We start from the raw sequence: 13,062 nt of genomic DNA, 5'->3' as shown, positions 1-13,062 counted from the left end.
TGGAAATTTTTTTTCTGAACTTTTGCTCCGTATTTTTCGCTTGCGTTTTGATTTAGTTCCCCATTTCAAGCGATCTACGTTCAAACAAATAAATAATTATTATAATTGGCGCATACACTTTTGTTAAGGGTTGGACGGGCTTCTCCGCCTATTTGTAGTGTGCGTCTTGATTCTGTGCCACTAATGGAGAGACTCAAAGTTCTAAGCATACTCCGAACGGCAAACGGTTTTTACGGGTAGATTTTTCATGGCAGAAATACATATTGAGGCTTGCCATTATCTGCCGAGGGCCGACCGCTATTGGACCTACTGACATATGCTGCCTCTACATGGTAGATGGGTTGTTGTGGATGGCATTTTCATGACAGAAATGCACCCAGAGGTGGTTGGAAATTACTCTTTCTAGAAACAATCTTCTTCTTCTTCTTAACATCACAGTTCTTGGTGAACCATTGCTTTATTCACAACCTTGCGATATCCGCCTCTATCTAAGGTTACCTCCTTCCATCGTCGCATGTTTAGCTTATTAAGGTCAACTTCCACGTTTTCGAAGCATCTCCTTCTGGGGCGTCCTCTTATTTGGCCTCCAACAGGGCGTAATCCAACTACCTTTTGAGTTGTTCTCACCTTTGGCATTCTAAGCACGTGTCCGAGGTATCTTATCCCTTGAGGTTTAATAAATCTTATCTCAGTTTCGTTGTTTCCTAAAGGTCTAGCTCAAGATTATATTTAATTCAATAGGTACTGTCACGTAACCTGTAAGATTGGTCCATATATTTGTCGCAATATTTTTTATTCAAATACTCTGATGTCCTGTCTGTACTCTGATTAAAGTCAATAATTTGTAGCGTCCATAGTTCGCAACCACAGGCAAGCACAGGACATATCCTTAACTTTTGGTCACGAGGTAATAATTTAGACTTGCTTGAAATAAGAAAAGTAAGACTGCTAACACTCTGTAATTTGTTGTCAAAAAGGATACACTTTTTGACTGATATTTTAGTACCCAGATAAGTAAATTATTGTACACTCTCAAATACATGGTCTACGATTAGCAGGTCAACAACAGCTTTGAACCAGAGCTGGATCGGGCCGTAAGCTTTCTTTTCTCTATATGAATTCTGAGCCCAGTATTTCGTATTATTTCTTCTACTTTTATAAACGCTCTCTTTAATTCACTTCTGCCTTTCGCCATGGTAAAAAGGTTTAGTTCAAGCACTTTCTATCAAACTCAGAAATGAATAAATTAGGGGTCTTGCAAAATTTATGTAGTTAATTGTCAACTCATTTTTTGAATGCTTGCTTGACCAGAAACATTTGCCAGTACAACAGTACAAAGTGGCAAAAATTAAAATGGTGCTCAAGATGGAAGATGGAAGATGAAGTGAATTCTTATCACCCCATCAGTACCGTCCACACCAACTGTCAAAAGTTTTTGAAAATGTCGTTCTGAAATATTTAATGGTTTTCATGGAACGCAAACAAATAATTCCGAAACATCAATTTGGTTTGAACAAAGAGCATTCGACAATTGAATGGGGCCATAAACTTGTTGAAAAGCAAATAAATCTGTTTCGCAGTTTTCCTGGACATATAAAAGCTTTCGATCAAGTGTGGCACCAAGGTCTATTCTTTAAATTAAGAAAGAAACTACCAATAAATGCCTCTTTGCTCTCCAAATTATATCTAAACCAACGAGGGTTCTACGCAAGTTACGAAAATGCAATCTCCAATATCCAACAAATTCAAGCTGGGGCCTTGCAAAGCAGTTTATTAGGGCAAATCCGGTAACTAAATTTTACATACGATCTGCCAACTACAAATGGCAGACTAACCGGTACTTTTGCTGATGACACTGCAATTTGGAAAACAGCAGCGGATCCTGCCGAAACCTAGTCTACGCTCCAAATAAGCATAAATACAACCTTCAAATGGCTACGGAGCTGGCCACTGAAAGTGAGCGAAAACAGATCTCTATGCGTAACCTTTCCCACAAGAAAAAACCACTTGCCCACTTAAACCCTATCGCGATCCCGGAATTTGAAACCGCTAAATAACATTTGAATTTATTTGGATAAAGGGCTTACGTGAAAAACGTATATTTTGGACAAAAGAAAAGCTCAAGGATTAATAATTCGGAATGTGTACTGGCTGTCAAACCGTAAATTCAGCCTTTCAATGGACAACAGGCTTATCCTTTACAAATCTGTGATAAAATCAGTTTGGACTTATGGAGTGCAACTGTGGAGCAGAGCATCAAATTAAAACTTGGAAGTTCTGCAGCCTAGTCCTAGTCAACGCTCCATGGTACGTGGCAAATGTCCCAAATCATCGGAACTTAAACTTCTCTTCAATAAAAGAGGAAATACAAAATTTAACCAGCGAATACCGAAATCGACTTCAACCGCACTCAAATAAACTGGCCTATACGCTCAAGTTGCCATGATGTGTCTTTTTGAGGTTGAAAAAGAAAAAGCAACGATCCAGCTCGTAAAAGAGCTACCTATGAAATATTGAATTTCTTTACTAGAAAGGATATGTCACAGGAAATATACCTGTAACAATACAATCAAAGTCATTTTTCAATGTAATCAAATATTTGTAAAATCTCTTCGGAATTATAAGTAAAGACGGAATACAAAATAGAGTTTACTATAAAAATAAAAGAAAAAACTAACTAATCGTATTTGTTATTGTTTGTTAGTTACTCGATTCTAAATGAACAATATCCCTCTCATTCCATCTCGTTGTGAGTTCAATTTTTTCCCCTTTTTTTTGGCGAGACAACTAGCAAGTGCAGCACTCAGACACAATTAAGTCCATTGTACTACACTTGGATTCTCTTTTAAGTTAAATTATTTATTGCCTAACGGCTGGTGTAATTTTTTATGAAAGGAAAGGAAAAAAATATGAAAAAGAAAAAAATAATTAATATTAATTCAATTTTTTTCTATTGACAATCTAATACATTTCGAAATAGTAAGTTTTATAACATTAAATTTGCTCTTCCTTTATAAGTTATTTCTGTAACTGCCCATGTGTAATCTCTTTCATGTTCATTTCGTTTTCTGTAACAAACAAACAATACCTTTATTCTTATTTCTATTCTGCATACTGCTAAAAAATATTTCTGCTTTATGTAAGCTTTGCTTTACACACTTTTTTATGCTTTCTAACTTCCACTTCGCAGTTTGTGTTTCAAGCTCACTCACTAAAAAAAAGGCTTTTAAACTAATTATCCTTTTTTCTTCATTGGACTAATGTTAGTACTCGTAATTCTCTCTCTTTCTCTAGCATGAAAATACATAGTTGGACATTGAGGGATTAGCTGCAAAAACCCACCGCTGTGGCAGTCATATGACTTAAAAAAAATATATATACAAATAGTTTTGTTGGCGCTTAGTGTTGTAGTGCTATTGCTAATGTGACATTTCTCTTTGTTATTGTCTAAGTTTTTTTGTTATTGTATTCTTTTTGTTTTTTGTTATTGTAAATTTTCTCAGCGTCAGTGTGGTTAGCGTCTATGGTGCAGCAAAACTGAAATGCTGCACTATAACACACAAGGCTACACTTACTTTTGCAACTAGAATATATCAAAATACACTTTTTCACAATTACAACAATAAGAGTAGCATTTATTGTTTGGCAGTATTAGATATACAGATATAAGTACATCAACCATTCAGATTACGCACTATCTCCTTCTCCAGCCTTTCTTATAGCATCACGCACATTCCGTGATAAAAAGGGCTTCGCATGCGTTTACATACACCAACACAGCATTTGCATGTAAAGAAAATTGGCACAAGCACCGAAAAAACACTACTCGATTTGCCTGCTTAAGTTCATCTCTGTTAGATTGCCTACTTTGAGGCGTTTGCAGTGCTAACAATAATTCACTTTTTTCATATTCCCGTTATTTACCTAGCGAACTGTATTTTCCGCAACTGATAGTACATCGATAAATTATTCGCCTTTAATTGACCTTTGACATTTGATGATTTATTGGCTGTTACGACTTAAAGCACGCACCCACCCACACATGCACATGTTCGCGTTCACAGCGGCAAAACGCTTCGATTCCGTATATTATTTACACGTTGTCCACGACTCATTAATTATTTGCTTTTCTATGGCAGCGCATTGGTGCAAAGAAACAAGAATTCGATTTTTCACTTGCGAGCAAATTTTTTACTTCATTTCAGTTCCCATATTTGTTTTTTTTTTCCTTTTTGTTATTTCACTTCTATTTCGCCCTTTTGCTGGCGTGCACACACAGTCTCCGTCTTCATTTACTACACTGTTTCAAGTTTATGAACTGACTGAAGTGTCAAATGTGCTGAGTTGCTGCTCCAGCTGTCCTGATTGAGCATCCTATTTAGTTAGCGGCCAACGAAGTTGGCCTTCGTCTTATCTCGGCATTCGTTTCATGTCATGCATTCATTCGCGATTCCTCGCCTGTGAGGTTTTTATCAACTTTTCAAGCTCAGCTGATGCTGTATTCGGGTTCTTGCCCGGCAATTGGATGCTGCGCTGTTGCGAATGTGCGTATATGTATGTATTGCATGTTGGTGCGCTCTGAGCAAATTTTTTCGCCGTGTTTGAGCTCTGTGTAAAACATAAACAGAGCATTTGAACTCGCTGATTTGTCTCCTACAGTTAATTGCTCTCTTGTCGCTTTGTGTTGAGTATATCACATCCCTGTTTTTGATGTACATCTTTAATCATTTGTAAATGTTAGCTTCCTTCCATTACATTATGATAGCTGTTGTTCTGTTATTCGCGTTACAGTGCACAGGTTAGTCGCTTTCTCTGGTCGCAGCATGAATAACAGCATGCTACTATAGGCAGTTGTGAGTGATTAGGTTATGTTATTATTATTAAAATGTTAGCGCTAGTAAGTTAATGTTAATATGCAGTGCAGTGGTTGTGTTTTACTGGAATAAGTAATGCTTCCCATTACATTATACTTGCTGCTATTCTGTTATTTACATCAGAGTACACATGTTAGTTGCGCGATGAATAACAGAATGCTAATATCGGCAGATGTGAAGGATGTTAATATTAGACCTTTAATGTTAGTTGGTTAATGTTAATATGCAGCTAAGTGGTTATGTTTTTCTGATACTAAGTATTACAAAACCATTTAATCCTTAAAACTAGTTAATGTTTATCAGGAATTTTATATATCAGATACACTTATTAAAGGGTATTTCGTAAGACGCTAACGTAGAAATTTGAATTATTTTCGGTTTAAGTATTTTTATTCAAACACGACTCTTAACAATCATACTTAGTCTTGCCATAAATTCTGTGAGAAAATAATATATATAGAATATTATGTTAAAAAAAAATTTTTTTGGAAACAAAATTCTTTTTTTATAAAAAAATAAAAATAATAATTATATAAAAAAACATTTATTAGAAAAACAATCTGTTTTTGAAAATTATATAATTGAAATAAAGCTCTTTTTTGAAAACAAAATAGTTTTTTAAAAAACATTTATTATTAAAAGAAAAAATTATATAATATAAAAAAAAAATAAAAAATTTAAAGAAAGCATACTTTGGAAAATGATTTTTTGTTTTAAATAAGTAATTAGTAAAAAACAGTATAAAACCAGTTAAAAATTGGCATTCTATCAGGTTTCACTAATTTGATATGTGAAAACTTACATCATTTCAGTGTCCACCATGAGCAAGTCTATAGGAAAAATCCAGTCGATTCATGAATGCCTAACTATTGACACCGTCGAGATATCGATATTGAAGGTAGTTTAGCAACATTTTGCGTTACACCATTAATATTCTTAACATATCGTCTAGTTTTTGGTCTACCAGTCCTTTTTCTACAATCGACAAAACCAGTTTCTTGAAATTTTTTTACCTACCTTTAAACTGGACGATTAATCCCACTAAAAAAATGTCACGCATTTTTGCAACATATTTTTTTTAAAGAATGATCATTTTCATAATAATTTTTTAATAACTTTAACGATCTGTTCTATCGCGTAATTGTCAAATGTCGTAGATGCTATAAAAAAAGATACCACCTAGGAATTATTCACTAATGACATCTAGGCGACCCTTTTGTAAGACCCTTTAGAATAAGATAAATGTATTTTTTGTTTCCAGCCTCACTTACTTTCTTAAGTAATAAAAAAATGAACTATTAATAAGCACAAATTTATATAAAAGTTTCTATGCAGATATAGGAATTAATTTTATCAGCTAACTTAGCTGAAGGCCCGCGCTAGACTAAATAGTTGTATGTTAGCCTTAGCTTTTTGAACAGACTATCGTTGCTACAAATTAATAAAATTATGTACGTAAATATAAGCTAAAGTACTAAATCTGTGACATCAAATAACAACACAATCAAGTATGACAATTGCAGACGTGAGGTGTTGCTATCTCCTAGCAAGAAAATAATAAATGTGTGCCAAGGGAGATCAACCAAGTATATCGTGAACAACTTAGTATTTATTTATTGTAATAAAAATAAGCTTTCTGGTGTTCTACTAAATACAGTTCACACTTGTCGAAATTAAAGCGAAGTGTATGTAACATTTTAATTTTCTGCGGACTCAATAATGGTGTTTGGCTATTTTTTATAGTTTATATTTTAAAGTTTGTCCGTTAGGGTCACCCTAGGCGAGAAGGTTACCCAAGATACTTAACCTCTTGCGCTGGAAAGACGTACAATGCACGTTGACTTGTTATCTGCTCTAAAGTGGCAATAACATGCAATATAGGCCTGCTAAATTAACTATTAAAAGGCATATTGTTTTTTTCGAAAAGCAAAATTCCAAATTCCAAGGAATATTTATTTTGAAAATGGCTAGCCGCATTGCAGAAGAAATTTTACAATATGTTAAAATTCTTGAAGGCTCATTACGCGGAAGCACTTGTATAGATAACACGCCATTGCGTTTGCGGGAAAATCAGTGGGGACATTTCCCAAGAAAAATTCCTGTTACACAAAGTAAGCAAAGACCCCAATGAAATAGAAAAAACGCATTGAAATTGTATGAGAATGTAAGAAACGTCTTGTACCCTTCTTAATTGTTTTGAAATACATCACACTGTACAAAATTATTAATAATATAGTATAACATTATTTTATTTACATTCCATATCCATTCGTAAAACACACTCTGCTATGGTTAATAGTTAATGGTAGTAAAGGGTTAAAGTATGGGCCTTTAGCACTGCGACCATATTGATCTATTGTGCACCCTATGCTGTCTATTGACTGTTAAGTATGCTTATGAATTGTACCAGCTCCTTTTGAGGGAGTGATTGTAGGTCTTTATCTATAAGCATGAACTTGTTTAAAAACTTTTTCCTTCTATGCGTCAACCCCGAACATACGAGACTCCTCATCTTCGCAGCAAAGTCTGCAGGTGCTGATGTTAGTTATGCGTAATTTATGTAAGTGTTTGTTGGAGGTGAAGTGACCCGTGAGGGCGCCTGTGAGAAAGCGAATGCTTAAGAACTTTTTGGAGTGTCTAAGACCCTCTATGTTATTCCAATGCTGATTTATTAGAGTTTGGCCCAGTATTTCACTTTTTGTTTTAGGCTATTTTTGTTAAATCCAAACATGGGACTAGGTCCGATGAAATTTACATCTGCCCCTTTTTTGGCTTGAAAGTCTTCCTTTTCGTTGCCGTCATATCCCTCATGTCCTGGTACCCAAATTAATGAGACATTGTTTTTGGATGCCAGGTTATTGAATGCCTTGTGGCATTCTAAGAGAGTTTTTGAGTTGAAGGTATAGCTATCTAAAGCTTTTAGAACTGATTGGCTGTCCGAGAGTGTTCTAATCTTTACTCTCTTGTGGTTTCTACGTGGCATGATGTTTTCTGCTTCCATTATTGCGTATAATTCCGCTTGGAAGATGGTGGTGTCCCTGAGAGAGTGAATGATTTGTGGATACTGGGCCCTACTACTCCTACTCCTACACCATAAGGTGTACTACTGTGGCAAAAAGTAGTAAGGTGAATTTGGTTGTAAAATGAAAAATCTTTATTTATTCTTGTAAATCAATTTCATCCCCTTCAAAATAATCCCCTCTCGATGAAATACACTTATGCCAACGATTTTTCCAATCCCCGCAACATGCCAAATAGTCCATTTCCGGTATAGCCATCAGCACCTTCTTCGATTCAGCTTTTATCTCCTCAATCGACTCGAAACGCGTTCCGGGAGTGGTCTCTTGAGTTTTGGGAATAGCCAGAAGTCACAGGGTAGTTGCGGAACGATATACGTGGAATTTTTGGCGAAATGGTCACGAAGAACGAGTGCAGTGTGAGACGGTGCATTATTGTGATGTAAAAACCAAGAGTTGTTGGCCCATAATTCTGGTCTTTTTAGACGAATTGCTTCACGCAAACGACGCATAACGCTCAAATAATATTCCTTATTAACAGTTTGGCCAGGTGGAAGGAATTCATAGTGCACAACACCACGAAGATCGAAAAAAACTGTCATCATGACCTCTATTTTTGAACGACTTTGACGTGCTCTTTTCGGTCTGGCCTCGCCTTTAGCACGATATTCGCTTGATTGGTCGGTTGTTTCAGGCTCGTAAGCATAAATCCAAGTCTCATCTCCCGTAATGATGCATTTGATAGTCTGAAAGTATTGTTTCACACACATCAACGCGACGACTTTTTTCCAAGAAATTGAGAGTTTTCGGTACCAAACGAGATTTGACTTTTCGTAGGCCCAAATGGTCTTTCAAAATGGTTTTCACAGATCCTTCTGATATTCCAATCATATCAGTAAGGTCTTTAACAGTCAACCGACGATTTTCCTTCACTTTATTGACGTGTTGGTCATCTGTTGACGTCGATGGTCGTCCGGAGCGCTCCAAGTCATCAACACGTTCTCGACCCTCTTTGAAGTCTTTGTGCCACTTATAAACATTTTTCTGCGACATGGTTGAATCACCAAATGCCTTCTGCAACATGCTTAATGTTTCCGCAGCCGAGATTTCATTCCGCAAACAAAATTTGATGGCACTTCTCTGCTCAATCAAATCAGACATTGTAAAAATCGAAAAATGCACTTTTGGTCGTTTGGTAAACACAAGCGCAAATATATTACTGATAATGACATTCACTTGAAGGTTGGCCCAGATGTTACTAACAGTCCTGCCAACTCATGAAAAAAATAACTAGAGCGAAATTTTAATCCCGCGAAGTTTGACAAATAAATTCACCTTACTTTTTGCACACAGTAGTAGTTCTCATAGCCCCTGTGATGCATAGGCAAGCAAGCCCTTGTACTCTTCCTATTTTGGTTATCGATACTAGGCCTGAGGCCCCAGGATCTCCGTAGTAATTGTTTGGTTGTCCACAAAGATTTCGTGGCTTTGTTTGTTATATTATTTATATGTGACTCCCAAGTGAGTTTTTTATCTAAGGTTAAACTTAGATACTTAACCTTTTCCTTTAGTTCTATTACTGTTTCATTTATTTTCAATATAGGAAATTCCAACTTTGTTTTTCTTGCGAAGGGGATAATTGTGGTTTTGTTAGGGTTGATCGACAGCTCCTCATTTTTACACTATTCCCATGTTGCGTTCAAGGCATTTTGCATAAAGTCTGTTAGTGTCCTTTCATGATTACCCGAGTGTTGAAACTAAGCAGGGCATTGTCTGATTGGCAGGCATGCCAGCAGACTGGGAGCGTCCTGTAACGACTATTGCAGAAGCTGTAACGACATCGAAGAAGAAGAGACTATAGAACACTTGCTATGCGGGTGCTTGGCTCTGGATAGAAAAAGTTTAATAACCCTGAATAACCTGGCAGAAGTAGCCAATGTAAACATAACAAGTCTTGTTAGATATATCGAAGCCACATGTTGGTTCAATGAGGACAATGTAGAGTGAGAGAGGGGACAGCCCCGGTGGTATCACAATGGGCCTACAGCAGGCCTAGGTGTGTCAACCGACAACCACTGTGCCTACCTAACTACTCTCCACTTTGAGCACGCAATACGCCTATGGGTTTCCACTTCAATTTAGTAAGCTAATAACTTTCGGATAGCTAAATTTTCATAGTAAAATTATTATTGGCACGTACATTTCTGTTAGGTGACTTGCTGTTGTTGCACAAATGGAGGGACCTACAATTTCAAGCTTCCTCTGGTTTTTTATGAAGAATTTCTTCGTGGCAGAAATACCCTTGGAGCTTTGCCATTGCTCTCGAAGGGCTACCACTATGGGAAAACACTTTTTTCCATTGTATATATGTAGCAGAAACCGGTATAAGCCCTGAGTAGTTTTAAATCAAACTTAAATGATTTCTTTTGAAATGCTTTGCGAGTTATTCAACAATTAACCAAGGACGCTCGGGCGCTCCGGAATCGATAGCAAAACTTTAAATGCGTTTTTCTTAAAACTGTGTTTTTTGAACTGGTGATAACTGTAACTGAAAAACCGCTTCGTAGATTTCAATAAAATTTATACTGCTTAAGGGAAACATTTTTCCTCAAAAATTTCGTTTTTTTTAATAATTAATTGTCGGTTTTTTCATCGAAAATCTGAAAAGTAGTTCCTGAAGCCGCCATATTGTTAACTTTGAAAGAAAGCTTCGATCTTGCACAAGATTTTCTATTAATAAAACTAATTTCTCTTTTCCGATTAATTTTAGATGAATTTTCAAGGACTTGTGATGATCGCCGCCAGGGACTTCTGGAGAAACGGGCTCCACACAAACTTTTACAATTAGATATTAATTTTTTTTTTTTGAAATTTTCCTAAAGTCAAGTCGAAATATTATATGATGTATTAATGCTTTGTTTTTATTTTTTATAAAATAAAATAATTAACTAGCAAAAAAGAATTATTGAAAATCATAATTTTTTTGGGACTCTGACTACCCCTAACCCCTTAAATAATCTTTAAAGCCGATTATTTGGAAAACGGTTATGTTTTGGACATCGAGTAATATAACGAAATGAATCAGAAACTACCTAAATATAACATAATGCATTTAAGTATCGAGTACCGACTTTCGCGGTAATCCTGTGTGTGGTCATATGTTCTAAGAAACCAGTACGACCAACTAATTTGGCCCGACATGGAAGCCACTCAAAGCCTACATATATTTGACTTAGGGACTTAGAGTTTCTGTGTATTTATAGCGGTCCAGTAGGAGATACTTCGGTCCTAGGTGAAGTCATTAACCGGAAATACAAATAAGTACTGGAAACCTGAAGAATATTAAATGCCTATTAATCAAATAATTAACTGCAGTTTATGCGCCTACTTTATTTTAAACGAATTTCGAGCGAGATTTTCTTGCAAGAAATTCGTGTCACAATCCCTATGAACGACATTGAATCGATTACAGCCCTTTTAAATTAATAAATAAATAAACAATTGAAATAAATTCAGAGCACTAAATAATATTACAAAAATTCAAAGTTTCAAAAACGCTACTGATGTGCGTTATTCCATTATAGAAAGAACCCAGCTCTAGAGTTACGTATACCCGTAGTTACAGCTAGTTGAAGTGCATTTTATATGAGAATAATTTTTTATATCTCTCCTTCAAAAATATATTTCGCATACTCGCAACTAATTGAAACCTACTGGGTATTAAAGTTTAATTATTGCCAAAAAATTAACCAAAAACTAATAACCGCTTTTTCCAAGGTTGTTATGGACCAGTTTCCAGACACTTACATACATGGGTCTACTTTTATGTGTGTCTATGCTCATATGTGCCTATATCAGAGAGGGATACATGAAGTAGCACACTAGTGGAAGAGTGCAGAAGTGCATGTTAAGCGTTTTTGGCAGTTTCACAAAAAGCATAAACATAAAATTAAAATTTAATAATCGGTTGCTTGGTGACGCGATTTACAAAGCACCCTGCAGGAAATGGGGTTAATATGGAAGTAATATTCAACTATTGACAAAATCGTAGTGCTTAAAATTTACTATATTGGAAACTCTTTTCACGAATGTTCGGGTCCTGCTCGATCCAATACCTAATAAAGGATTACTCAATACTTTACAACTTTCGATGTCAACTCAAGCCTTTGGACATTTTCAGTGAGCCCAAACTGCATACAAAACAGCACTGTCCGTCTCTTAAGATAATTTGTAAGTAGCTTCACAGATTCCAGACTAGACATTTTTCTGTTAGGGACGAGCCTCGAGAAGAACGGCCAAAGTCGTCGACTGACGAGATAAATATGGCGCTGGTGAAGCGAAAAATTGGCAGACTCACGAATGATACAGGAAATGCATGACAGTATAGCGAACAATTTGCTGGATGGGTTGTACGAATTTTGAACGAAAGTTAAAAAGAAAGTAAGAGAAATTTTCCTCAATAGTTTTTAGAAAATTTGGAAACGGATAGTTTAGCCACTTTGATATGATCCTAATAGATGACGAAGCCTGATTTTTTAAGCACAACCCGGAAAACTAAGAGCAGCATGGAGCCCAAAAGGAGCAAATTCACCTGTGAAAGCCAGGCGACAAAAGCCAGCAACAAAAGTGATGATATCGGTTTACTTCAAGAGAAGCAAAAATTGTTGCTGCTATTCCAATTGATTTTTCTCAGACAGTAACTGCCAAATTGTGTACCGAAAACTGCTTACCAGAGGTGTTAATTACTCGAAAAAAGAAAAGCGAGGAACTAAGCCGCTACTCCACGTAGCGTACACCACGAAAATGCGCCAGCTCACACTCCTGAAATGATAAATATCTTCATTGCGTTTTCTGGTATAAAAGAAATTCATCGAACACCATATTCTTCAGATCTCGCACCGTGCGATTTCTGGTTTTTTCCAAAAAATTAAAAAAAAATTGAGAAGATTAGTCTTTGGTCGCAATAAAGAGATAATAAATGCGGGTAATTTTGAACTTAAGGCCAGGTTACCCTTGATTTGTGTGCTTTTTTAAATAAACTTTATTCATAGTACAAAATATATTTATTAATCAATTTTTTTACATGTGAAAAAACAAATATTAAATTGCTTAAAAAAAATTTTTTTTTTTTTTTTTTTCAAATGGTGGCTTTCAAAATGGCTGCTAAATTT

This window comes from Anastrepha obliqua, chromosome 1 (genome assembly GCF_027943255.1).
Source record: "Anastrepha obliqua isolate idAnaObli1 chromosome 1, idAnaObli1_1.0, whole genome shotgun sequence".
Classification (NCBI taxonomy): domain Eukaryota; kingdom Metazoa; phylum Arthropoda; class Insecta; order Diptera; family Tephritidae; genus Anastrepha; species Anastrepha obliqua.
This window is presented reverse-complemented; position numbering follows the sequence as displayed.